This window comes from Schistocerca nitens, chromosome 3, assembly GCF_023898315.1.
Source record: "Schistocerca nitens isolate TAMUIC-IGC-003100 chromosome 3, iqSchNite1.1, whole genome shotgun sequence".
Classification (NCBI taxonomy): Eukaryota; Metazoa; Arthropoda; class Insecta; order Orthoptera; family Acrididae; genus Schistocerca; species Schistocerca nitens.
The window spans coordinates 419,654,348-419,682,053 of record NC_064616.1 but is presented as its reverse complement, the minus strand read 5'-3'; the positions used below and the strand labels follow the sequence as shown (position 1 = coordinate 419,682,053).

The 27,706-nt window shown below is 41.5% G+C and overlaps 1 pseudogene; it reads left to right on the top strand.

Annotated features, from left to right (window-relative positions):
- The first annotated feature begins 3,998 nt into the window (after positions 1-3,998).
- Positions 3,999-4,116, top strand: LOC126250527 (5S ribosomal RNA; annotated as a pseudogene).
- Positions 4,117-27,706: the final 23,590 nt, after the last annotated feature.

Genomic DNA, 27,706 nt, shown 5'->3' with positions numbered 1-27,706 from the left:
ACAGGTTTTGATGAGTGAGTTTGTGAGTAGCAAAATACGTGACATATATGCCCGTATCTTTTTACTAAGTTAACTTAGAAGCTTAAATTATTTACACCGCCAAAGGAGTAGGTACTTCGCAGAATTGTCGAGGAAAGGAATAGGGTAAAAATACTGACTAAAAGACTTCAGTATTTGACATAAATTTCAACTTGATACCTCTACCCATTCACGAGAAAAAGGGGTAAAACACACGGACAACAAATGGCAAAAAATAATTTTTATGTGATATTGCTACAAACGAAGAATTTTCGGATTATTTCCTTTACCTGTATTGTGAAACGTCGCTTCTTGACAAATTTGATGAGTACACGTCAACGAGAAGTACCCTATAGGTTTTGATGAGTGAGTTTGCGAATATCGAAATATGTGACATGAACGGCCGAATCTTTGGTCTATATTAACTTAGAAGCTCAAATTATTTACTCCACCAAGGGACAGTAAACCTTAGTACGTGACATAAATTTCGACCTGATTCCCTACCCGTCCCTGAGAAATAGGTGTCTTAACATTCGGACGGACAGACAGAGAGGCAGACGGACAATAAAATTATCCAATAATGGATCCGCTTTTACTGACTGAGGTCCGGAACCCTAAAAAGAGCATCAACCGTATATATATCAAAATTCTAATGATGTAAGAGACAATCTGCTTGTAAGGTCACACGTATTGTGTTGCGTGCCCAGAAGGCAATAAAAGTATACTGAACTGAAATTTAATATCACATGGTTTTTACTTCTGAAGTGAAGAAGTCATTTATTTTCAGAATAAGATTTACAACAGTTCATATGCTGTGTATATACGTATTTCTATTCAACTATCAGAAGAATTTTGAAGCTTTTCATATATAAGGAGCAGTCAAACGAAAACGAGACAGATGGAAAAAAGTAAGTAAACTTTTTATTACTTCAAAAGTAATCGCAATAAGTGTTAATGCACTCATCCCACTGTGAGACAAGACGGCCAATGTCTTCGTGGAAAAATGTTTGAGATGGCCTGCGGTACCACGATTGTATCCAGGCTTCGGTCAAAGCAAATCGACGGCCACGAATGTATTTCTTTAGGGATCTGAAAATATAGAAATCGCATGGGGAGATTTGGACTGTGTGGAAAATGTGTGAGGGCTTCACAGCGAAACTTCTGCAGTATAGTCTAAACAAACTTGGCAACACGTAGGGCCATCCTCGTGTTTCGAGTACGCTACAGAAGTTTCACTGGAAAGCCCTTACACATCCTACATACAATCCCAATTTGTTCCTTTGCGATTTACATATTTTTGGAGACCTGAAGAAAGTCATTCGTGGTCGTCGATTTGCTTCAGGCGAAGACATGCACCTGGATACGGTCATGGTTCCGTAGGCAACAGCAATATTTTTCCATGAAGACGCTGACCGTCTTGTCTAATAGTGGCATAAATGTGTTAACAGTTATGGCGATTACTAAAACACTTTACCTACTTTTCTCCATCTGTCTCGTTTACATTTGACTGTCACTTATAATCTGAGATCGCTGACACAGTCTGAGATAACTGGATGTGAGTACGAGTTTCACCAGTATATAACATCTTTGATTGTCGTCGTAAATGCAATTTTTGAGAGAACAGCTGTATGAATTTTGCTCCACTCAAGTCTCCTTATGATACAAGGATCTGCAGTTTATCAAAGAAATTATTTTCTATTACACTTCAATAACCTCACGTCGTTTGCGCTCTGATTACATGGAATCCGAGCACAGTCAAAGAGATTAACTAGAAGTCAACACGTCTAAATTCACTTCTTTAGACCGGAAGCGTAACGTCGCAAAGCGAACCGACGGCTTTCGGAGGTCATGTTCCAGAAGGATGGATAAAACAAAGTGGGCTGACAAGATTAAGAAATGAGTAGGTACTTCACAGAATTAGCGAGGAAAGAAATAAGGTAAAAATACTGACTAAAAGAGGGATGATAAAATATAAGAAAATAACTACTGTGGTACCAAATGGAGCCGTAGACGACAAAAATCGTAGGGGAAAGCATAAACTGAAATATTCCCAACAAACGGTTGAAGACATTTAGTGATGCGGCTGCTGTGAAACAATGAGACTGGCACAGGAGAGAACGTCACGGTGGGCCGCATCCAACAAATCCAAGGGCCAATGGGGAAAAACAATCAGCTAATAATTGCATTCTGAATTATTCATTCTTGCCACGTCATAATTTATCTACGAGCGGCGTTCAATATAATACAATATTTAAAGCAGGTTGTTTTTATTCAGGATTCCAATACATAAAGTTATTTCCCGTTCTTTAGCTACAAAACACTACTTTTCGACACAATCTCCGTTCAGTGCGACGGTCCTACACCTTCTTACTGGGAAGGCGCTCTACTGGTCGACGGCGGAGCCTACATCTTACTGCATCAATAATCTCCCCATCATCCACATACAGCTTCCCGCGGGGTACATCCTTCTTTTGATCAAACAGATGGAAGTCCGAATGTGTGAGATCCGGGCTGTATGGTGGACGACGAAGGACGGTCTAATGAAGTTTTGTGAGCTCCTCTGGGGTGCGGAGACTTGAGTAAGGCCTTGCTTTGTCATGTAGAAGAAGTTCTGTGATGACGAAGACGGTGGAGTCGTTTCTTCAATTTCCTGAGGGCAGCACAGCTGTGTGCGTCCGACCTGCACGCGGGAGATTGACCAAGTTAACGCGATTCTGTTGCGATGATGACAGACGCCTCACTCAACGACTCACCTTGGTTTTATTCACTGTCAGGTCTCTCTAGACATTCCGCTAGCGCCTATGAGTACCTTTAATGCTCTGCTTTTGTTCCAAAGAAACTCAATGACAGCTCTCTGCTTGGAACGCGCCTTTATTATAGCCGCCATTTTGATGTCTACAAATAGCGACGCCATCTATAGGAACTTCATGAAACTACAGGGGCCGACACGGGAATATTCCATGATGTTTCACAACAAACACCGTATTTTTTCAACCGAAAGTGGCCGAGAAAGAACATGTGTTGCATTGCTTATCGAATGGCCCTCGTATTACTACATCCTCACTTTAACTAATATGTTAAAAATACCAAATAAAACAAACATATGTCGATGATTATGAAATCTGTGATGTTGTGGTGGTGTTCTTGAGTTCGAAGATTGGCGTGATGCAGCTCTCGTAGTTCTGTTGCTGAGTGCGAGAACTAGTATGATGCAGCTCTCTATGTTAGCGTACTCCGTGCGAGCCTCCTCATCTCTGCACCTACATTCCTTTGGACCTGCTTACTGCGTACTCCAGTCTTAGTCTCCCTCTAGAAAGCCCGCACTTCTCTCTGTTACCAACCTGACGATTCCTTGATGCCTTAGGATGTGCCCTGTCAGTCGATCGCTTTTTTAGTCAACGTGACCCACACCTGTACTATATTTCTAAATGGTAAAGCCCTCCACTGTTAATATAAAGCATTAATTTTATACATATTACTTCTAGCTGGAACAAACAGAATCTGCCTTTACCAATATTTCAGATCACGTTAATGTAAGAACAAAAATAAGTCAACAGTTCACTCGAACTTTTGTTCTTGGTTTTTAAATGTAAAGTGCACGGTCATACAAACAGCTTTAGTTCATTACAACTTTTATACATATTACCTTTAGCTAAAATAAACAGACTCTACTCTTACTAATATTCCAGATCATGTTAACGTAAGAGTAGAAATAAGCCAACAGCTCATTTGAGGGTTTGTTGCTATTTAAAATTTAAATATAAAGGTCATGGTCATACAAACAGCTGCATCTCATTGCAAATACAATAACTCTGTGTTATTGATTCCTGGGAATTCATGTTAATGTCAATCGTGATTAAAATATTTGGTGTAAACTGACTGTATTATACGTTTATATAAGAATAGAAATAAGACATGAGATCACTTGAAGTTTGTTCTTGAACTAATTTATTTATTTTCATTTGCCCTTATTTCGACTTGGCAACGGCCTTGCCGCAGTGTATACACCGGTTCCCGTTGGATCACCGAAGTTAAGCGCTGTCGGGCGTGGCCGGCACTTGGATGGGTGACCATCTGGGCCGCCATGCCTTGTTGCCATTTTTCTGGGTGCACTCAGCTTCGTGTTGTCAATTGAGGAGCTACTCGACCGAATAGTAGCGGCTCCAGTCAAAGAAAACCCTCGTAACGACCGGGAGAGCGGTGTGCTGACCACACGCCCCTCCTATCCACATCCTCAGCTGAGGATGACACGGCGGTCGGATGGTCCCGATGGGCCACTTGTGGCCTGATGACGGAGTGTTTTTTTATATCGACTTAAATACGTGTAAAAAAGAACAAAATACATCTCTGTGCAAAGTAGGCCTATGCTATATCTTTTTGTCAGCAACAGTTGTACAGCACATGCTGGATGTTGGCAAAGTTTCGCTGTCAGAGTGTAAATTAATATAGATTGTGTAAAAGTGTGGGAAGTGATATACTAACTGGCCATCAAAACGGAAGCAGACAGATAGACACTAACGGAAAAAAGCCGCCCATACTGTAGCAGTAAAAACTAAATTTACATCCATATCCACAGATAAACAATACTCATGGCGATACATTAAAGCGTGTTCCATCTTCTTGTCACAGATCCAGCACCCAACGTTACGCTGGAGTCAATGATGTAGCTTCCAGAACCCATCTGAAGATGAATATGAAAAGGTTAGAAAACCGGTTCATGGAATGAAACATAATTATTTAAAAAAAAGGTCTGGCTGCAGTTTTATGTAACTTATTTACATTCTGTTAACAGTCACGGGTTCTAAAATATCCGTAATGGAGAAGCTTAATATTTCTTCCCTCCCCAGTTCAGTACCTTCGTTCTACCCATACAGTATTCAGCATTCTTCTGTAGAACCATGTTTCAAAAGCTTCTATTCTCTTCCTGTCTGTACCGTTTCACATCCATGTTTAACTTCCTTCAAAGGCTACACTCCATAATAATATCTTCACGAAGGACGTCCTAACATTTAAATTTATATTCGACGTTAACAAATTTCTCTTTTCTTGGTGTTAATAATCTCTACCCATATTGTCTCTACTTCGGCCATCGTCAGTTATTTTACTACAAAACTATCCAAACTCATTGGCCATTTTAGTGTCCTATTTTTTAATCTAATTTTATAAATATTACCTTATTTCATTCGACTGCATTCCATTACCCCTTTGCTGAGGTTTATCTTATAACCCCTTTTCAAGAAACTATCAATCCCGTTCAACTGTCCTTTCAGGACCTTTGCAGTCTATGACAGAATTTAAATGTCATCGCCTATCCCCAGAGTTTTTATTTCTTCTCCCTAAACTTTAATTCCCTTCCCAAATTTCTCATCGGTATCCTTTACTGGTTGTTCAGTATACATCCGATGGAGGATAGATACTGTAGTCATGCACGAATCTAAAGTCTTGCATTTGTCACCTAGCCGTTTCTGCTTTACTTCCTGTCAGTCAAATATTTTGCATGTCTGTATTTCATTTTATCTGCCTTGTTTGCTACATTTTTGGCACTCCGTGCCTCATTCGGTAAAAGCAGAACCCTTATAGGATCACTTGTTGCTCGTCTGTCTTTCCGAAGGTTAAGACCTCTTTTTTTCAGTAACGGGTGAGGTATCACGTTGAAATTTATGTCACATGGTAAGCTCTACGATACCCTGACGGCGAGAAAAAATTGAGGTTCTACGTCAATACAATCAAAAGGTACGGCCATTTATGTCACATATTTCGATACAAGCAAACTCACTCATCCAAACCTATGGGGTACTTCTGGTAGACCTAAAATCCAGAAACTGAACAAGAAGGAAGGTTTCACAGTATATTTAAATGAAAAAATCCGAAAATTGTTAGTTTCTAAATATATCACAAAAAATATTTTTTTCCCATTTGTTGTCCATCTGTTAAACCCCCTAATCTCAGGAAGGGAGTAGAGGTATCAAGTTGAAATTTATGTCAAATGCTAAGGTCTGTCGTACATTCGCAGTACAAATAATTTAAGCTTCTCAATCAATGCAATCAAAAGGTATACCCATATACGTCACACAGTTTGACACTCACAAACTCACTCATAGATTCTATAGATGACGTACATATCGGGCTTGGTGGGTTAGCGGTAAATGCCCTGGAACCGATAATATGCAGGATCGAATCTCAGTCGAACTACAGACTTTTCGGTCTTAGTTTTAACCTAGCTTTCGTCTCTCAACGATGTGAGCGGTCATCAGACATAAACGTGGTTCCAACTCCAACTGTATGGCCCCTTCCCTAGGTTGGTAGGATAGGGACGAGCAAGTCGCTGAAGTGGCGTCCAGTAGAAACACTTGCAAGAGGCCACTGAACCACACCAAATAACTAGGACTATTATTTTCTATATAAATACACTGATCGCTCTGAACATTATCACCACCGACCTACTGTCGATATAAACCAGCCCAGTCGATAGCAGTGTCACCTGATGAGGAATTAATACTTGTGAGACACATGCACGGTGCGTGTAGTATCTGTGAGCGTGCTGACCGTGTGTAGTTACGGGAAGGCGTGCGACCTGAGTTTGACCGATGGCAGACTGTGATGGCCCGGAGGCTTGGTACGAGCATTTCGGAAATTGCACGACTTGACGAGTGTTCGAGGAGTGCTGTGGTGAGTGTCTTCAGCACGTGGCGAAACCAAGGTGAAACCACGTCCAGACGTCATAGAGTTGGGCGGCCACCCCTCATTACAGGTGCCGGACGCCGTAGGCTGTGTATACTGGTAAAACAAGACTAGCGGGGCACTGTGGCGGAACTAACATCAGACTTTAGTGCTGGCCAGAGTACAAGTGTGCCTGAACACATAGTGCGCCGAACACTCCAAACGATGGGCCTCCGCAGCCGACGACCCATGCATGCGCCAGTGTTGAAACGACGACATCGGCAGCTACAGCTAAAATGGGCACTTGACCATCGGCCCTGGACGTTGGTGCAGTGACAGAGCGTTGCATGGTCTGATGAATCCCGATTCCTTCTTCATCGTGCCGATGAGAGGGCGCGAATCCGTCGTCTTCCAGGGGAACTGCTCCTTTGACACCTGTACTGTGGGACGGAGACAAGCTGGATGCGGCTCCATTGTGCTCTGGGGAACATTCGCATGGGCACCCATGGGTGTTGTGGAGATCGTACGAGACACCATGCAGACCAAGAAGTATCGTACATTGGCTGCAGACCACGTATACCCCTTCATGATGAACATGTTTCCCGATGGGACTGGCATTTTTCAAGAAGATAATGGACTATGTCACAAGGCCACGAGTGTGATGGAGTGGTTTGAGGAACAAAGTGGAGAGTTCCAATTGACGTGCTGGTGCCCCAACTCGCCAGATCTGAACCCGACCGAACACATCTGGGATGTGACTGTACGTGGCGTCAGAGCTCATCTCCCTCCTTCCCGGAATTTACGGGAATTAGATGATTTGTGTGTGCAGATGTGGTGCCAGCTCCCTCCAGAGATCTACCAAACCCTCATTTCTTCCATGCTACGAGGCGTCACCGCTGTTATCCGTGCCAAAGGTGGACATGCCGGCTATTAAGTAGATGGTCATAGTGTTCTGGCTTATCAGTGTAATTAAGATTGTACGGGCGCGACTCCTAATCGTACTTGCCCGTTTCTTTTTTTTAATTTCTTCTTTCTTCAATTAAATTTCATGTCTTTCGTGTTATCCATAGGCTTCTACTGCGCATTGAGTTTTTGTTCTTTGATCTTCAGCTGCTTTCACTACATCATCTCTCATTCGTCTCCTATTGCATTTTTTCCCCTGTTTTGGTCAGTCATTGCCTAATGTTGAATTTGAATCTATGAACAAGTTGCCATTCTTTCAATGTGTCTGGGCCATATCTCCTTAATTTTTTACCATTCTGCATTTCCTTCACTTTTAATCTACAGTGCACAATTAATAAATTACGAGAAGTGTTGATATGTCCGCCTGGAATTGTTTTGGAGTTTAAACTGTGGTTTCGCAATTCTTGTCTTACCATTGTGTAATATATCTGGAACCATTCGATGTGTCCAGGTTTCTTCCATGTATACAAACTTCATTCATTATCCTTAAACCAAGTTTGTGCTCTGTGCAAAACTCTACCAGGCGGCTTTCCGCTCCCTACCCTCCTCACTGACCAACCACAATATTACTCTCTCTCTCTCTCTCTCTCTCTCTCTCACACACACACACACACACACTTACACACACTGTCACACACAAATTCGGAGTTTACTTCTGTGTATACTTTATTATTAGCTACACTACTTAGTAGATTATATTTATAGCTGCATAATTACCATATTTACTACACTGACAAAAAAAAATCGAAAAACCAAGAAGGAGTTGTGCGACATCAACGAAAGTTGGCAGGCGTGTTTCTACATCTGAAAGAGATGTCTATTCATATTTCACACCAGTCGCTTATGAGTTGCGCCACGGGAAAGTGGTCTACTGCGAAAGGCAAAGATCCCGAGTTCGAGTCTCAGTACGACACACAGTTTTAATCTCCGAGAAAGTTTCTCATTAGCGCACACTCTACTGCAGAGTGAAAATTTCGTTCTAGAACACTTCACTGGGCTTGAACGAGGGTATGTATTAGGACTACAAGAAGCTGGACCTTTCTTCTGCAGTATTGTAAAAAGACATGGCAGGAACACAGCCACTGTAGTTGACTGCTGGCAGTGGCTGTCACGATAATGTATGGTCGCAAGAAGACGGGGCTCCGGACGGCGAGTTGGCACTACCGAGAGAGACGACCTTCGTGTTCGGCATATGGCTCTGGCACATCGTACTGCATCTGCAGCAGCAATTTGAGCAGCATTTGGCACCACAGTATCACAGACTGTTGCAAAACGGTTACTTCAAGGACATCTTACAAGGGAACCTCCCCATCGCACCCCCCTCAGATTTAGTTATAAGTTGGCACAGTGGATAGGCCTTGAAAAACTGAACACAGATTAATTGAGAAAACAGGAAGAAGTTGTGTGGAACTGTGAAAAAATAAGCAAAATATACAAACTGAATAGTTCATCATACGATAAGCAACATCAAGGAGACTGGGAACACAGGAACGCCGTCGTCTCGTGGTAGCGTCAGCAGCTGCGGAACGAAAGGTCCTTGGTTCAAATCTTCCGTCGAGTAAAAATTTTAATTTTTTATTTTCAGTTTATGTGACAAACTCTTATGTTTTCATCACTTTTTTGGGAGTGATTATCAGATCCACAAGAAAACCTAAATCGGGCAAGGTAGAAGAATCTTTTTACCCATTCACCAAGTGTACAAGCAAGGTCGACAACATATTCCTGTCATGTGACGCACATGCCGTCAGCAGTGTCGTATAGAATATATCAGATGTGTTTTCCTGTGGAGGAATCGGTTGACCTATGACCTGGCGATCAAATGTTTTCGGTTCCCATTGGAGAGACACGTCCCTTCGTCTACTAATCGCACGGTTTTGCGATGCGGTCGCAAAACACAGACACTAAACTTATACAGTGAACAGAGACGTCAATGAACGAACGGACAGACAATAACTATGCAAAAATAAAGAAAGTAAAGTTTTCACTCGAGGAAAGACTTGAACCAAGGACCTCTCATTCCGCAGCTGCTCACGCTACCACGGGACCACGGCGCTCCTGAGCCCACAATATCCATGATGTTGCCTATGTGGCCCATGGACTACTCAGTTTGTATATTTTGTTTATTTTTTCACAGTTCCACACAACTTCTTCCTGTTTTCTCAATTGATCTGTGTTCAGTTTATCAAGACCTATCCACTGTGCCAATTTATAGCTAAATCTGAGGTGGGTGCGATGGGGAGGTTCCCTTGTTAGAGCCAGACTTTCTGTAGTGTGCATTACACTGACCCCAAACCGCAGCCATTTGCGACTTTAGTGGTGTTAAGCGAGAGCTCACTGGGTTGTAGGGTGGAGGTCTGTTGTGTTTTCTGATGAAAGCTAGTTCTACTTCGTTACCAGTGGTGGCCGTGTGATGGTTAGAAGGCGGCAAGCTGAGGGACTACACCCGACCTGTCTGTGTGCTAGACAAACTGGACCTACACCTGGAGTTAAGGTCTTGGGTGCGATTTCGTATGACAGCGGGAACACTCTTGTAGTTTCCCACACACCCTGATTGCAAATTTGTACGTCAGTATGGTGATTCGACCTGTTGAGCTGTCATTCAGGAACAAGGTTCCAGCGGGTGTTTTCCAACAGGAACGCTCGCCCACATACCGCTATTGTAACCCAACATGCTCTACAGATTCGCCACATGTTTCCTTGGCCTGCTCGATCACCAGATCTGCTTCCAGTCGAACACATATCGGATACCATCGGATGACAACTCCAGTGTCATTCACAAACAGCATTAACCGTTCCTGTATTAACCAACCAAGTGCAACAGGCATGTAACTCTCTATCAGCTATAGTCGAGTCAAAGAAAGAAAATTAGACGGAAAAATTGAGTAGTCCGAAATTTTTGTGCAATGGTAGGGAAGAGTTTAATGAATAACATTCTAAAAATCCTGACTGGTGGGGTGTAGGCGTGGCATTGGTAGTGGGAGTGTGTGTGTTGTCTTCTAGAGAAATTGTTTCCCAGTACAAATTTAAACTAAATTAAATTCAGTACAACAATAGTTCAAAGATGTAGAGATCAGTGGGATAACCAATCACATCTAATAGTTGTGAACACAAATTCGAGAGTGTTGCTCAGTTCAAATTTCTGGGATCAGTGATAGATGAACAAAATCAGAGACAGGTAGATATAAAAGCGAGACTGCAAAATGCTAACCGAGCCTATTATGGAATACAAAATCTCTTGGGGTCCAAACTGCTGACTAGTAAAACTAAAATAAAGTTATATAATACAATCATCAGACCAGTTCTAATCTATGGGGCAGACACATGAAGCCTAACGAAAACAGAACATCACCATTTACAAGTGTTTGAGAATAAAGTTTATAGAAAAATCTGTCGCCCATATTATGACAATGAATTACAATGTTGGAAGAGAAGACACAGCATAGAAATCCACGGGCTATCACAACAACCAACGATAATAAACATAATAAATGCTAGAAGACTGCAAAGGGCTGGACATCTGATGACTATGAAAGAAGACCAAATTGTGTTAAGAATATTCAGGGAGAAGCCATACGGAAGACCAAGGGGGAGACCCAGGAGTACTTAGCGAAATAAAATTGATTGCGTATGCGAAAGATTGCGAATAAATAACTGACAAGAGGCAGCACAAGACAGGAGCAGCTAGAGGAATCATGTTAGATCGGCACGGGAGCTTTGAGTCCCTTAGAAGCCTACTACTACTACTACTACTACTACAATAAAAGTTCCATTCATATTTTCTTCTAGGACTGATTGTTTCCACATCGCAGGAGATGGAAACATCGCAGATAATTAAGGACAGCTTTTTAATTATATAAAGTTAATGTATATTGTTAAATAACATGAGTTGAGAACTAATATGAAACATTTGTACCACATATAAGTGCAGTAGAACCTTTTTAAGGGACAAATTGTGTTCTGCGAGTGTAACAGGGTGTAAGGGCGGGGGCAGACGATAGATGTGTGAAGGAAGGAGGTCGGCAGATTGCGGTCATGCACTTCTCTCCTTCATAGGTCTGCGAAATAAAGAGTTAGCAGGCAATTCCCCATACTCTCTACCGGACTATGTCGCAAAAAACAACTAAAGGGTGTTTCTCATAGTTATACCGACCCTTCCACAGCTCGCTTCATGAATTGCAGACGACTCAATGTGCGGACATGTCCGAAGATTTTTATTGTTCAGAAGTTGCGTTAACACTGGATGGAATACAGATATGAATTACTAATAATACTAACGCGAGAAACGCCTATGGACCGAATTTACGTCAATCTCTGCACATTGTTCTATACTGTTAGAGGTAAATTGATTCTTAGTCGCCAGCTGGGGTGGCCGAGCGGTTCTAGGCGCTACAGTCTGAAACCGCGCGACTACTACGGTTGCAGGTTCGAATCCTGCCTCGGGCATGGATGTGTGTGATGTCCTTAGGTTAGGTAGGTTTAAGTAGTTCTAAGTTCTAGCGGACTGATGACCTCAGAAGTTAAGCCCTATAGTGCTCAGAGCCATTTTTGATTCTTAGTCATCCTGTACAACAGCTCTAGCGTTCTTCTGGAAATGGCAGCTTCCCCCACTACAAGTGCTGCTCGCTTTTCTGTTGATAGACAGACTGCACCTGCCCAGCAAATCTTATGCAGTTCTCTCATTTCAATAGACAAAATAACTTTTTTAAAGAAGCTCATGAGTTGGAGCTGCCAACTGCCTGCCACACTGAAGAACCTGTCACAAGTATAACATGCTGCCAATATGAATTCGACAATGTCGATTTCATTGTTTTCTCTGTTAATGACAGGAATACTTTCTGGAGCTTGAGGGTATCATGTGCTATATATATATATATATATATATATATATATATATATATATATATATATATACCTGAAGAAGCACGGAGATTTAAACTGGCCGCCTCTTTGACAAAAGTAGGTCATGTAGGAGTTATGGAACTTCAGATACTTCAACGCAAGTGAAACAATTTCCGCAGATTGCTGTTCTAGATTCAAAAATGATCTGCCCTATTACATTAGACGTATTGACACCCACCTTTCAAGATATACAGTGGATGTGTGGGGAGTAGCTCCATTCAGTGCAGCCCGCTTTACAAGTGCCAGCAATTCCTGAATAGAAGACATTTATGCAATCTAGCAGTAACACAATTAATGGCGACAGGAGTCCAGTGATTTTCTGGTCATTCATTATTTAATAACCAAGTGACCACAACACAGTTACGCAGCTTAGGAGTATACTGTCAACGACGGACAGCAGCAAAATGCCAATCCTTTACCCAACAACACTTCATAGGTCACTGACAACATTACACTTACGAATTAAGCTCTTCTCATCCATTGTTTATAGAAGCGTATTTTACATAAAACCTCATCTAAAAACTGCAAGTAAGTACTCACTTCATAAACTGAAAATAACTCTGGTATATAAACGAGAGCTCAGTGGAGTTATTTTCTCTACTTACATAAGACAAATGGACAGGTTATGCTAGGGAGAAACATTCTGTCTATAAACTGAAAAGCGAGCATTACTCATGGTGGAGGAAGTCGCCTTTCCCGGAAGAATCCTACAACTCCCTTACAGAATGGCTAAGAATCAGTTTCCACTGTAGCAATGTAGAATATTGAATAGAGATTTATGTGGAATCTGTCGATAGGATCTTGCATTTTTATTACCAGCTACTCACCTGCTCATATCTGCATTCAATGTTCTGTTAATACGCTTTGAGGAAAATAAACAGCCCCTCTCCCCTTAACTCAAGAGTGTCTGGACACCGCGTAGCCAGTGATTCATAAGGTGAGCTGTTAAAGGATCGGTAGAACTTTGTAAAATACTATTTACTTGTTTTTTGTGACGTAGTGCGGTAGGGAGAATGGGAACTGCCTGCTCACTCTTCATTTTGCTGACCTACGAAGGCCGGCTGGTGTGGACGAGCGGTTCTAGGCGCTTCAGTCTGGAACCGCGCGACCTTTACGGTCGCAGGTTCGAATCCTGCCTCGGGCATGGATGTGCGTGATGTCCTTAGGTTAGTTAGGTTTAAGTAGTTCTAAGTTCTAGGGTACTGATGACCTCATTTTTCCCGTAGTGCTCAGAGCCATTTGAACCATTTGGCATACGAAAGAGGAAAGTGTCTGACCACAATCCGGCGACCTAACTTTCATCACGCTTCGAACCTCCACCCCCGCCTTTACAGCCTATTGCAATCGCAGTACATAATTAGTCCCTTAACAAGGTACTGATGCACTCAGATATGGTACAGACATTTAATATTTTTTCTTAAGTCACGTTTTTAACAATATAAATTAAGTTTATACAATTAAAACACTATTTTTAAGTAATTATTGATTTCTCCATCTTAAGCTAACTGCAATTTATTAGAGAGAATTTTACACCGCAAGCGTTCCGTTTATGTTTACAAAGCAACTTCTACATTCTTCCTGGAAAAAAGGATACATATGTTTGCGCATTTTGGTTGTTACAGATAAAAAACAGCAGTTCATTACGAAGCCGGTGTGCAATTTACGTACAGTGTTTCTGCCCCTTGTAAATTGCACGCCAACTTTATAAAGAAATACTGTTTTTAATCTACAACAGCCAAAATCTACAAACATATTCTTCCTAAAAGTGAAATTTGTCTAATGTAGAAGTCTCTGCAATTAATTGCAATAAGCTTACGTCGTAGAAACCAATAATAATTGTTTATAACAACTGCTGCGGAAGATTGCCATGCAGACAAACGAACTATTTTTAGCAGTTTTTGAGAACATTTCTCGTGGAGAAACAGTGGTCTGGCTAAATTACTTTAAAAATGTGCCCATCCGCAGACGCTTTATACTGAAATATGAACACAAAATGGATTTAGAGGGATGTCTGATATCAGTAGTAACATATAAAATACATCATACACAGCAAATACCAAAAGAAGAAACTATACCCGTGATGGTAAGCGGACGCGGTGAACGGAATAGGTTTTGTGACTCGAGGATCGTCAACTGCTAAGGAGAGCAACGTAGTTGGTGGTTAAATGAGATGCTCCGCCCTCTGCATACCGAATTACGCCAGCAATAACAAGTCAGGCATACAGGACGTAAAACAGTTGTTACATTAAGGTATGTACAGAATAGTTACACGAATGCCGATAAAAAATGAAGAAACAGGTACATTACATTACATAATTTAACTGAAACATAAACACAGAATGTGTTTAGAGGAATGTCTGATAATAGTAGTAACATATAAAATACTTTGTATGTAACTTTATGTAATGTAATGTACCTATTTCTTCATTTGTTATTAGGTTTCGTGCAACTATTCTGTATATACTTTAATGTAACAACTGTTTATGCCCTGTACGCCTGACATGTTATCGCTGACGTAATTCAGTACGCAGAAGGCGGAGCATTGCGTATTTAACCAACCACTACGTTGCTATCCTTAGAAGTTGACGTTCGTCGAGTCACAACACGTTTAGTTCACCGCCACTGCCTACTATAATGGGTGTGATTTCTTCTTTTAATATTTGTCATATATGATGTATTTTATATGTTACTACTGATATGAGATATCCTTCTAAATCCATTCTACGTTCATATTTCAGCATAAAGTATCTGAGGATGGTCATATCCTGACCGAAACCAGTAACAATTGAAATAAGTGTTTTGTTGTGGTCGAGACTGTTTGTAATTCATTTTTAAATTGTTGTTCAGAACACTCCCTCCTATCACTGTACAAAAACGTGCGACTACACGAATTTTTCCTCCCAGTCGACATTTTAGGTCTTCATGGACTGGCCTAAAAGACCAACGCTGCCACTCATTTTCGTACACGATAAATTGCATTTCTGGGTCGAAGGTGAACAAGAAAATTTGCTACAGTGACGATTCGTGGAGTAGCGCGTCGCTGTGCAGTGGGAATTCGTTATCAGCGCTGGGACCTGCGCAGCTCTGCACCACTTCTGGTAAAAAGGCAACAGCGCAGCGACCGGAAGCCATGAAATTCGCTTCGGGGACTGCCTCTGTGCTCTCTCGCGCAAGTTTTAAGTCAACAGGCACAGCTACACTCCTGGCCATTGGAAATTGTTGAGAATGTCGACCCACAAATTTTCGAAGCAGCACGAATATAATACAGGTAGACAAAGACTATTTACAACTTAACTTCTACTGAATCCAGGCTGTGGTTGTACTCGAAGGACATGAAAGGGAAGTTGTTGAGAAGCAAGTGAACAAGTGAAACAGGACTGTAGCATTTTCCCGTTATTATTCAATGTGTACATTGAGCAAGCTGTGAAGGAATTCAAGGATAAATTGGCAAACTGAATTACAGTTCGTGATGAAGAAATAAAAACTTCGTCGTTTGCCGATAAAACTGTGATTCTTTCAGAGACAGGAGAGGTCTTGGGAGAGCACTTGAACGCAAAAGATAATGTCTTGAAATTAGATTCTAAGAAGAACATCAACAAAAATAGAAGAAGGGTGATGGAATATTGTGAATTAAATCAGGTAATGTGGAGGGAATCAGATTAAGATATGAGACACTAAAAGTAGTAGATGATATTTGCTATTTCGGTAGCAACCTAAGTGATGACGGCCAAAGCAGAGAGAATATAAAATGCGGATTAGCAATAGTAAGAAAATCATTTCTGAAAAAGAAGAATTTGCTAACGTTTAATATAAATTTAAGTATTAGGAAGTCTTGTCTGAAAGTACACTCATGTTAAGGAAAACCAAAACACCTTGACCAACTAGAGATAGGACGTTCATATTCACAGGACATGTACATTAGTATGTTATGCGGAAATTAAAAGCATTTGAACCATGTTGGCCCGGGGTTTCGAGGTCAACATCAACATCGCGGCGCAACACCACCAACCAGTAAAATGTGCATAGCGTGACTATCGAGCGAGGAGTTTCTTGGATTTTCTGTTCACAGAACAAAATATAACTTGCTTGGTTGTGCAGGACGCTGTACAGCACATCACTGGAGGTAACTGTTTTGTCAAATGTGTTTACAAGACAAACTAATTTGAAATCTTCTAAAAGTGCCAATAAGAGCTAAGATCTCTGAAAAAAATTCTTTATGATGTTCTAGCATGACACTAAACACATTAGAAAGTTCAGTTTTGTTACAGCACACAGTGTTCACCAATGTTGATGGGTAATTCTACTGCGTTGGACAGATGTGTGGTAGACAATGTTGCAAAAATGTATTAAAAATTTAATACGTTTAGAGGATGTTGGGAAAAAAAGCTGCAAGTTCATAAGCGAAGTAACAAATACTCCGTATTTTAGACTACGTTATTTGGCTGGTGTTTTGAAACAAAACGAGATTTAGGACATGGGCATAACAGTGGAAAGATATTGCTGTAGGATATGTGTCTTTCATTAATGCTTGAGACCCGCTCAGATTTCACTCTATAGTCGCCGCACAATCAAACCTTTGTGCACATAATTTTTCGTTACATTCGCATTCTGATAAGAAGTCCCGGATAAGTCCTACAACAGCCTGGGCATGAGTGTCACTATTTGTATCACAGAACCCCGAGATTCTTTCCTTAATTTCTGCTTCATATAAACAGCGTGTTCAGAAATTCCAGTTACAACTTCTAGGACCTGTAGGAGGAGTGAGTAAATAATATTTTGAATAGGAACCCATATCCAGAAACGTCATCCTACGACACTACAGAGCGTCAGTGTTATAGGCGTCTGTAAATGTATGTATGTACAGGACGATTCCTTAATGATGTTACAAACCTTCTAGGATGATTGAGAGATAAATGTATCAGTTTGACGTTAAGTTCCCTGTACCGGAAACGAACTAGTCGAAAGCTACAAGCGAATACAGTTCTGGTACCTCTGACGTTGGAATACGTGAACTGGTACTGTTGTTGCTGAGATTTGCTACGATTGTAGGGTAGGAAACTTTCAAGGTAGTAGTATGGAAAAGAAAGAAAAAAGTCCAGTAAACATGGGCTCTAAAATGAAAATCTGAAGAGCTATTGGCACTTGCTCATTTTCGCTTCTGTGAAATATATCTCGTTTATTGAACGAGTGCTCATAACTCTTAAGGTGTGCATTTTAGAGCCCAGATTTACTAGACATTTTTTTGTTTTGGTCGATACTATTATCTCTGAGAGCTGCCTACCCTGCAATCTTATCAACAACAATACCACTATATGCACTCCACTGTCAGAAGTATCAGAACGGTTTTCGCTTATAACTTTCGACTCCGTACAGAGACCATTACCTCAAATTGATACATTTATACTTCTCCCGCATCCTTGGTAGTTTGCAACATCATCACTGAATCTCCCTTTATATACGTACATCTACAGACACTAGCGCCAGTAACTTTGCCGCAATGTAGCCTCGTTGGATGATGTTCATATTCAAAATATTTTGTACTCACTCCCCTGTACAGCTCCTAGAAGTTTGTAATGGGAATTTCTGAGCACCCTGTATAATGGAGGACGATATAAAACTGCTGTATTTGCCACGTCTGACGTTTCGTGAACTGCAAAGGGAACATCCACAATTTCCCATCTTACAGTTGATAAATGAGTTGAACCTACGGCTTGTATTCGATTATTCTGAATTCGATTAGAAATTCCTTTAAACATAGTAGAGCTTTCTGTGTGCTCCACCAAGCGAGATCATACTCATCAGTTAACTTCAACAATTCCACATAATGTCCCTAATAACAGAATTTGTTGATACAGCATATCATTGAAAGGCCTGTGGTATCGATAGCTACGATGCCACGGCGTAGGTACAAGTTCGTAGGTTGGCACTACGACACCGACACCGACGACAGCGCCCTCTAGCCGGAGCTGTGCAGCTCTACGAGCGCTGCTCCAGATTCTGCCCATGTGATTCCGAGTAAACGACCAAGCAACATTGTTTATATTTCATAGTGGGCGAGCCACTACAGATTTTGCCTGTGTAATTTTTGTTAGCGTTGATACCCGTACAGCTTCGCACCTACGTGCTCATCTGAGCCAAAGTTACGTAAGCGTAATGTAATCCTAATTCTGACTATAGTAAACTTGTAAAATCTACCAGCAATACCGAAACAATTCACCTTTTGCTGTTCCTACTCACTTCCTACATTAGGCCTACACTTCAGTTTACAGGAGCAGACCCATGCGCCGCCTACCAGGCGGGATACAAAAAGGCCAATTCTTGTTTTCCCAGAAAACACGCTGCATTAATGAGCCTTCTAAGGACATCCCTGTTCCGCTGTAACTTTTTTTGTGCGGAGATATTTCATTTTTCAACTAGTCATGAAACGTAGTTTCTATTCTATTTTCCCCAAGAAGCTACTTGAGCTGCACGCGTTCGTAGATGGTTCCCATAGGTGTGTACCCAGTTTTGGTCCCACTAGAATTTCTGACCTTTCCAAACAACAGACAATACCGGGAAAGCACCGCATTTAAGTCACCACTACCGGCTCACCAACCACATTTGGTATAACACTGTAAATGTCTAGTGACTTAATTGATCTTTGGAACCAGGTTCGGTCTATCTAGTGTTGGCCGACCATTTTTAATTATCTCCTCCTTTTCTGAAAAATGAAGCGCACAAAACAACTTAAACTAAAGCCCTTTTGTAATACATGTCGACATAGTTTTGTATTATATTTCTAGAGACTATCTGACAGCCTTTCATACAAGTTCGACAAACTTGCAAACTGCGCATTACAATACTGTCATATTATCGATACACTCTGTTACTACGTATTATATGGCTTTCCGAAGCTAGCATTGCTTGTGGCCGGAAAACACACACACCGCCCGTGGGCCAAGAGTGGTGCGCGCGCTCTGTCTTTCGCTTCCCGAAGGTACTGGACTAGGTATTCGATTGGGGCAGAATAAATTGCACACGGCACATGACCAACAGAGGTGCGCGCACAACTTTGTCGCTGCTTAGCTAAGCTACATGGACTTTGCTTCGACTTGGTTTGTCTCACAATGCTCTGTCAGTGACGTAACGATCGTATAAGTTCTATTTGTTTCCAAGAAATGTAATGGTTTTTATCTCGATATTATTGAATAAATGTGTGGTTATAATTACGTAAATATCGTTACTGTTATTGTTGCCGAAACAGTGCTTCAGTTACTTCCCCTAACGGTAAGCCACTGCTCTTTAGCTTCTGTGCGTGCACAAGAATGTGGTAACTGCGACGTTGCCTGTGCCTTTTATGGGCGTTCTCGATATCTTATAGCCACTGACAGTTTCCGGCTTCTGTTACCCTCTAGCGGTGGTTCGAGCAACTACGTAGGTCCAGCATGGTACTTTTCCACTGTGCAGCTGCTGTTAAGTGCCCAAGGACAAGGTATTCTGGCATTTCCCGTGGTTTCCGTCGATTGATATTCTATCACTATGACGTTCGTCAGAGGGTACCGATTTCAATTATCATATAAGCTTAGATATAGTTATTTTATTAAAAATAATTAGCTTAGAACTCTTCGTTTCCAAGCAAAACTCGTCAACACAGTTACACACTGAAAATATGACCCATGAGCCTCTGATTCAATCGTTTGAGGAGGTACGTTGCAATGTAGATTCAGAAAAAAAAAAAAAAAAGATTTGGCATCTAAATCTGATAACAGCGAAATACTTTCTATTATGAACCACCATTGTCAGTTATGTTGTAACTGATTACTTTGTTACAGAGAGGGAAGATACCACTTGTCACACGAACAGTCAGGAACGAAAGGTAGGCCTATATTTCAATTACTGGGGTGGAGGAATTCACCGCATCTAGAGTGCCAAGTACGAATGAAACTGCTGACACTTCCTTCAAAGCTTCCCTTTCTACTGTATATTTCGTAAGAATATGCAACACAAACAGCTTCGCTGGCAAATCGATATGCTGCGCAGAAGAAGAGTAGTTGACCACCAATTTCCCCTTTGCAATTAAGGAAATAGTATCCCTCTCACAAATAAAAGTTCAAAACTAGCTGGCGGCATTTTTAGTAGTATTCTTATATTCATATAGTAAGTTTTATCCATTCTGAAATATATAATGCATCACTAAGTCACGGAATTTTTCCAGGCAGATTGAAATATGCGACTGTTAAATCCCTTTGCAAGATAGTTCATAGGAGTGATGTCAACAGTTACACATCTGTTTCACTTCTAACATTAGTGCAAGCTGTGCTGCATGTAACCTGAAGTAGCGATTAGCGTTGCACTCTGCCGTGGTGCGGGTTGCCTGTTCAAACGTAACCACCAGCAATTGTTTATTATTTTGTATGCACCCTTTCTGGGAGATTCTCGACGCGCTACCGATATGTTCCAAAACGTCGCGCGTAAAATCGGGATTTTCCTGGCCTCATACATCGGTTTCCATTGGTGATAGGAGACGTAGGGCAAGTTGTCTTGGGCAGCATTTGGGCTACGGACCTTTAGTATACCCAACAGAAGGACCGTTTTACTGTAACTGTCCTGCAGTACATCGTCAATTTTTGAATATTACACACTTCCTCTAGCTTAGGCAAATGGAGCAATTCGGATGGTTCTTTTTGCATTACATGTGGTCTACGGTGGAAGGGGCTTATGGGCGCACCCCATTAGTTCATGCACGCACCCCATTAGTTCATGCGGGGTTCCTGAGAAAACCCGAAAAAGAGTTTTTCACAATTTTTCCGCCGTCAGCAGCAGATATCTAAATAACTAAGCGCAGCAAATTGCTCAATTTTAACGGTATATTCTGAAGGCACTTATCTAGAAGTGCCATCTTCCCGTCTTCAAAGATCTTTATCTGTTGTCGAGAAACACCCGAAAAACATGGTTTTTGGGTACTGAAACCGAGCCACGGATTCCAAGACAGCTACTTACAGCAAATGGATGCAATTTTTTTGATCTATTCGTAAGATCCCGATCTCGAACAACTTTGAAAAATTTCTTGATATCTTTATCCGTTTCCGAGATACATAGGTTCAAAGTTGCACTACTTGTACACATAAAATGCGCACGTAATATCCTATGTGAGGAGAAAAAGGGATTTTATAAAGTCCAGTAGCACGGCTAAATATGTTTTAAAGTGTCACCGTTATTATCAGAAGGGTTCTGGGTACCCAACATTGTAGTACTGAAGCAAATGCAAAACTTTTGTGCACTTAAAATCCGGTCTGGGATGTAAAATAATACACTGTTGCTTTATTTCAGTTTTACATAAATGAAGCATCAAAATTTTGCTGACCCATAAAATTCATTTCATATGAGTGACACGCCCTGCTGTAGCAGAAAAAAGAAAGGAACCAGAGGAAAGACGCTCCTATCGGAGCACGAAAAGGCGAACATTCTCCTGTTTAAAAGACTCTGACTGAAAATGGGGTACCAGCTGCCTCAGTCTACCTTACTCAGTACCTTTAAAAATGTTCCCAAGAACTTTGGCATGCAAAAGAATTCATGCTTTTTTGTGTTGAGAAGGAAGCAGACAGTGGCAGTGGGAAAGAGACGGTAAAGCAATTAATTCTGGAAGATAGTGGACAGTGGTTGTGTTAGGGAAAGAGCGAAGGAGACAACATCAATGCGAGTGAAATACGGGAACACAGTGGCAGCTGAAATTAGTTGACAGTGACAGAACAGTGCTACGAAAAGATTGAAGGAGTCAGTGCAAATGGGAGAGGAATAAAGAGTAACAGAAAGTGGAAATGGGCGAAAGCCAGTGATAAAGAGAGACAGAGTATATTACAGTGACAACGAAGAAGGGAGACAGCAGCAGCAGGAAGGAAGGAATGAGATTAGCAGTAAGAGAGAACAAGAGGAAGACAGCGACAGTGAGAGGAGACAGTAGTATTAGGACACAACAAAGAAGACTGTGGCCGTGAAACTGAAGACAGGGACAGTTAGAGAGACGCGAAGATATAATGGCAATGAGTTGGGCTGAATCAGTGAGTGCGAATGGGTAGGTGGGAGTGGATGGGTATGAGCGACTTGCAGCGATGGAGTAGTGGGTGCGAGCGAGTTTGACCTACAGGGAGAAGAGCTTGTGGGAGTGAGAGGTGAGTTGCATATTTAAAGAAGCACGAATTTCTTCGCGTGACAAAATCTTTTGGAACATTTTTAAACGAGCTGAGGAAGGTAGAATGAGGCAGCTGATACCCCACTTTTCAGTCAGTCTCTTAAACAGGAGCCGGCCGAAGTGGCCGTGCGGTTAAAGGCGCTGCAGTCTGGAACCGCAAGACCGCTACGGTCGCAGGTTCGAATCCTGCCTCGGGCATGGATGTTTGTGATGTCCTTAGGTTAGTTAGGTTTAACTAGTTCTAAGTTCTAGGGGACTAATGACCTCAGAAGTTGAGTCCCATAGTGCTCAGAGCCATTTGAACCATTTTTTCTTAAACAGGAACATATTCGCCTTTTTTATTCTCCAATAGGAGCACGTTGCATGGCGCAGCCGGGATTCAGGGAGGTGTGCCAGCCTCGTATCGAATTCGACCAGCAGATGAACGACAGGGCCGGCTGTCCTGGCCACTCTGGATGCGGGTTTTAGGCGGTTATCCATACCCGAATAGTTGAACATCGAGCTGGTACCTACGTTTCGCCACAATCACTCGATTTGCAATCATTTAGAAAACATTCGTACACTCTCACATAAGATAGCCCTAAAGGCAGACATTTGAGGTGCATAAATTACGATCGGAGGAGAAAGAGATGACGACAGGAAAGTTATCAACCACTAAAATTACCAAGTCCACTAATTAACATTCCGACCATGTGAAGATACGGGGTAAAGGAAAACACAGCATTTAGTTTCCACACAAGTTTCTGAAGGTAATATATCTGTGCAAACCATTACCTTAACGTTCGCTGACAATGTTATCACTTTCTGATTATAAAGACTATGGTGTCAAAACCGTGTAAACTTATTTTTAAATAGAAGTTAAGTGATGATTTATTCTTCCCTACTGTCGTGATGGTGTTGCAGATTACCTCCTTAGCTAAATCAGCTCCATCACATTCCAAGATTTTCGTGACCACCCTTGAGTCGTTTTCAAAGAGAATATTTTGAGTCAGCAGCCATGTTTAGTGGCAGATCATTAATGTACAGTCATGAGCAATTGAATTAAATATTTATGTAGTATCATCCTGCTGACGGCGGCGAGAGATCTCGGCATGGATACTGCGAAACGTGTCAGCCATCTTGCTCCGTGACCACTGTCTCAGTCCAGCGCTCACAGGAATTGGATGGAGCCGGGTTCAAATCACTCACATCTCATTCTATGTCATCTAAAATGGGTTTCAAAGACGTGAGCTCAGGTGACGCGCCCTCTTGGCCAGAGTATTCTCTACCAATGCCGACACAATTTGGGAGCAGTACTGTAGTACATTATTTTGCTAAGTCCCCAAGCAGCCTCATGGATATGATAGGACAGTAGGTATTTGTGCCTTTCATTGATGACAGACGATGGCAGAGGTATCAGGGACCACGTTTTATCCCATGTAAATATATTTAACACAAAATTGCATATATCAGTTACCTGAAAGGTGCACTATTGGTAGGAGGAATGAATACACTATGCAGGGTTTTGAGGAACCTTTAGATTGTAGAGATTCACAAATGTAGACAGCAGACACTGAAGCTTTCCTACATACTCCTGATGCATATATCATTTGTGAGTCCGTTTCAGTTTCAGGACAGCCTGCATTGTTGCCAGGTTTTCCTCCTCACCCCCTATGAGGTACTGTACTGTTGCTAGATTTCCCTCTACTAAAATTTCACTACTATAAACGTGGCTCTGTATCGACGTACATTAATGTACACATCATCCTGAGCATTGTGTGGTCTACATGCAATTGTATTGTTTGAACTGTGATGTTGGTGCCGTAGTTTTAGTCTTGTTAGAGCGGGTTATTGTACAGTAAATTACTTACAACATTGGGTATGTATTGTATCATATCTACTTCAAAAGGGCTTTATACTATGTTTACTGTTATTGTGATGTTTGTACTGTCCACTACACGAATGGTTCATTACATTTTGTTTTATCTTCCATACGTTACCAATGGAAGCATACTAATCCACAAGTGATATGGTGGATATGATTTTCTGCTACAGGTTATCAAATGTAAGTATCGTGCGAGTCTGTGTCCTCTATGTGGAAAGGTATCCATGTCACACACTACCATCCGATAAGCTGTTTACCCGACTTTTTATGCGTCCTAAGGACAAAGGTTTTCCAGAACCCCACAAGATAAACAGTGGTCAGCCCCGAACAGTCCACACACTTCTGATGGAGAAGAATGTGCTATACTTACTGGATGAAAGCCCTGTTGTAAGTGTGCCACGACTGGCGGCAGCAGAAGGCGTGAGTCATCATCTTGTCTGGCTGGTATTACATGGACAATTTCTGTATCCATACCATCTTCTGTCACTAAGGCCAGAAGACTACCGTAGCAGATTGCAGTTCTGTGAATGACTGTTGTAGAAGTGTGCTGCGTATCCACTGTTTTCGTTGGAGACTTTATTTATCGATGAGGTAGGATTCAGAAGAGATGGCGTTGTGAACTTTGATAACCAGCGTATGTGGACTGATGAAAATCTCTAGCAATTGCAGAAAGAAGGCATCAACATCGTTTCTCCATCAACTTATGGCAAGCATTCTTGGTGATAAATTACTGGGACCATAAATCCTACCACAGAGATCAAATGGGGCTTTTTATCAGCAGTTTATTATCAATGAATTGCATGCCTTGTTGGAGAATGCTCCACATCAGCAGAGATTACAGATATGATTTATGCATGACAGCGTAGCAGCACATTTCCTTTGCTGTGTGCGTGAACATCTGATGCTAACGTATTACGACCGCTGGATTGGTAGGTGAAGTCCACACCTTGGCCTCCCTGTTCTCCAGACTTGACTCCCCTAGATTTTTAACTGAGGGGGACACTGGAAGCCAGTGATCTCCAGACTCTACAGGATCACGTCTTCAATGAATTCCAGCACTTACAACAACAACCGAGTTTATTTCAAGGAATTCGTGATTACCTACACTCGAGGGCAGAGGGGTGCATTTCCATGGACGAACATCATGTTGAGTACCTCCTATCGAAAGTGTAATGCATGGATGCCAGGTTGAACCTCTCCTTTTGAACAAGTGGACAGGTTGCAGAACGACCATGAGTAACGATCTTTTTTCATGTTGTAGTGTGTGCTACTACCTCTCACAATATTGGACACATTTGTTTTCAGCCTCTGTGAGCAATTGCACACACCTCAGATAGTACACATTTACGGACTCATGTCTATTGATTTTTTCCCCTTGTTTTGGTGCATACTACCACCTCTCAAAATATTCGACACCTTTTTATTTTAAGACCCAGTACTTTGAGATTCTGTTGGCTACGATATATGCACACAAGATGATACTGATTTAATGCCGCTCAACAGTCCTAAAGTCCATATGTTACACTAAAATCAGTAGAGCATACTGCAGTGGTCTACACTTATAAACACTGTTTAGGTACCAGACGCTTTACTAACAACATAGACGAAGCTATTTGACAGAGAACGCATAATGAACTAAAAACATTTAGACTTGAGAGCACTTGTCATATGGGGCAGTAGAATCTTGAGCGATTAAACCTTATACATGGCTGAAAAAATCGGATAACGTGGTCTAAAGCTGCAAAATGCTAGTAACATTTTGTGCACAGTGTACTGGTAGCAAGATGTGTTTTTCTCAAGCTTCAAAATCTACATCTACATGGATACTCTGCAGATTACGCTTAAGTGCCTGCCAGAGGGTTCATCGAACCACCTTCACAATTCTCTATTATTCCAACCTCGTATAGCGCGCGGAAAGAACGGACACCTATATCTTTCCGCACAAGCTCTGATTTCCCTTATTTTATCGTGGTGGTCATTTCTCCCTATGCACGTCGGTGTCAACAGAATATTTTCGCATTCGGAGAAGAAAGTTGGTAATTGGAATTTCGTGAGAACATTCCGTCCCAACGAAAAACGCCTTTCTTTTAATGATTTTCAGCCCAAATCCTGTATCATTTCAATGACACTCTCTCCCATATTTTGCGATAATACAAAACGCGCTGCACTTCTTTGAACTTTTTTCGATGTATTGCGTCAGTCCTATCTGGTAAGGATCCCACACCTCGCTGCAGTATTCTAAAAGAGGACGGACGGAGTGTAGGCAGTCTCCATAGTAGATCAGTTACATTTTCTAAGTGTGCTGCCAATAAAACGCAGCCTTTGGTTAGCCTTCCCCACAACATTTTCTATGCGTTCCTTCCAATTTAAGTGTTCGTAATTGTTCCATGTTTCCACAAGATTTCTAAATAATTCTGACGAATGCTGGAAGTTTCAGGCGTCCAGTGACATCCCAGATGTGTTCAGATCAGACGAATTTAATTGCTATATTAATGTGGCTCCTTCAAGAAGGTCACTACGCATGTATGCCCTCGTCAGTGTAAACAAGCGTTTTGTCTGTAATGATATCGATGTGGACAATACGTTCAACTCTCAATCGTCATTCCTATAGACAAAAAGCGATCTGGCATTGTATTTTGAATTATTTTCTAGTGATTCCTCACATAATCGGTAAGTGTTTTACGTAGTACATAGAACATCTAACAATTCAAGCCGATTTTTAATGGTACTGTCTTCTGATGTTGAAAATCAGATGGGCCTGTGAGCTATGAAACTCAATATCATTGCAAGGAAGATGAACACAGGTACATTGTGGATATATCTCTTGCGAGTAGATTGTTCCGTTGTCGTGGTTAGGATAATGTAAACATTAAGATGGAAATCTACTGTTCATGATTTCTGTTACTCGAGATTTCTAAGATCTCATTGTGTAACTTGACAGAAGAAGTGTGAAATCCTTGTGCCCACAAGTGCTGAAAATAACTCTATACATGGTAGAGCAGCCCCTTCGATGGTGAAAGTCTTGTCTTGCAACATACTAAGCGAACAATAACGAGAGTCATAGATTTGCTATCGAAAATACATGCAGTATACCCAGTCGGAAGCATTGCAGAAGACGTGCAGTGATTTAATTG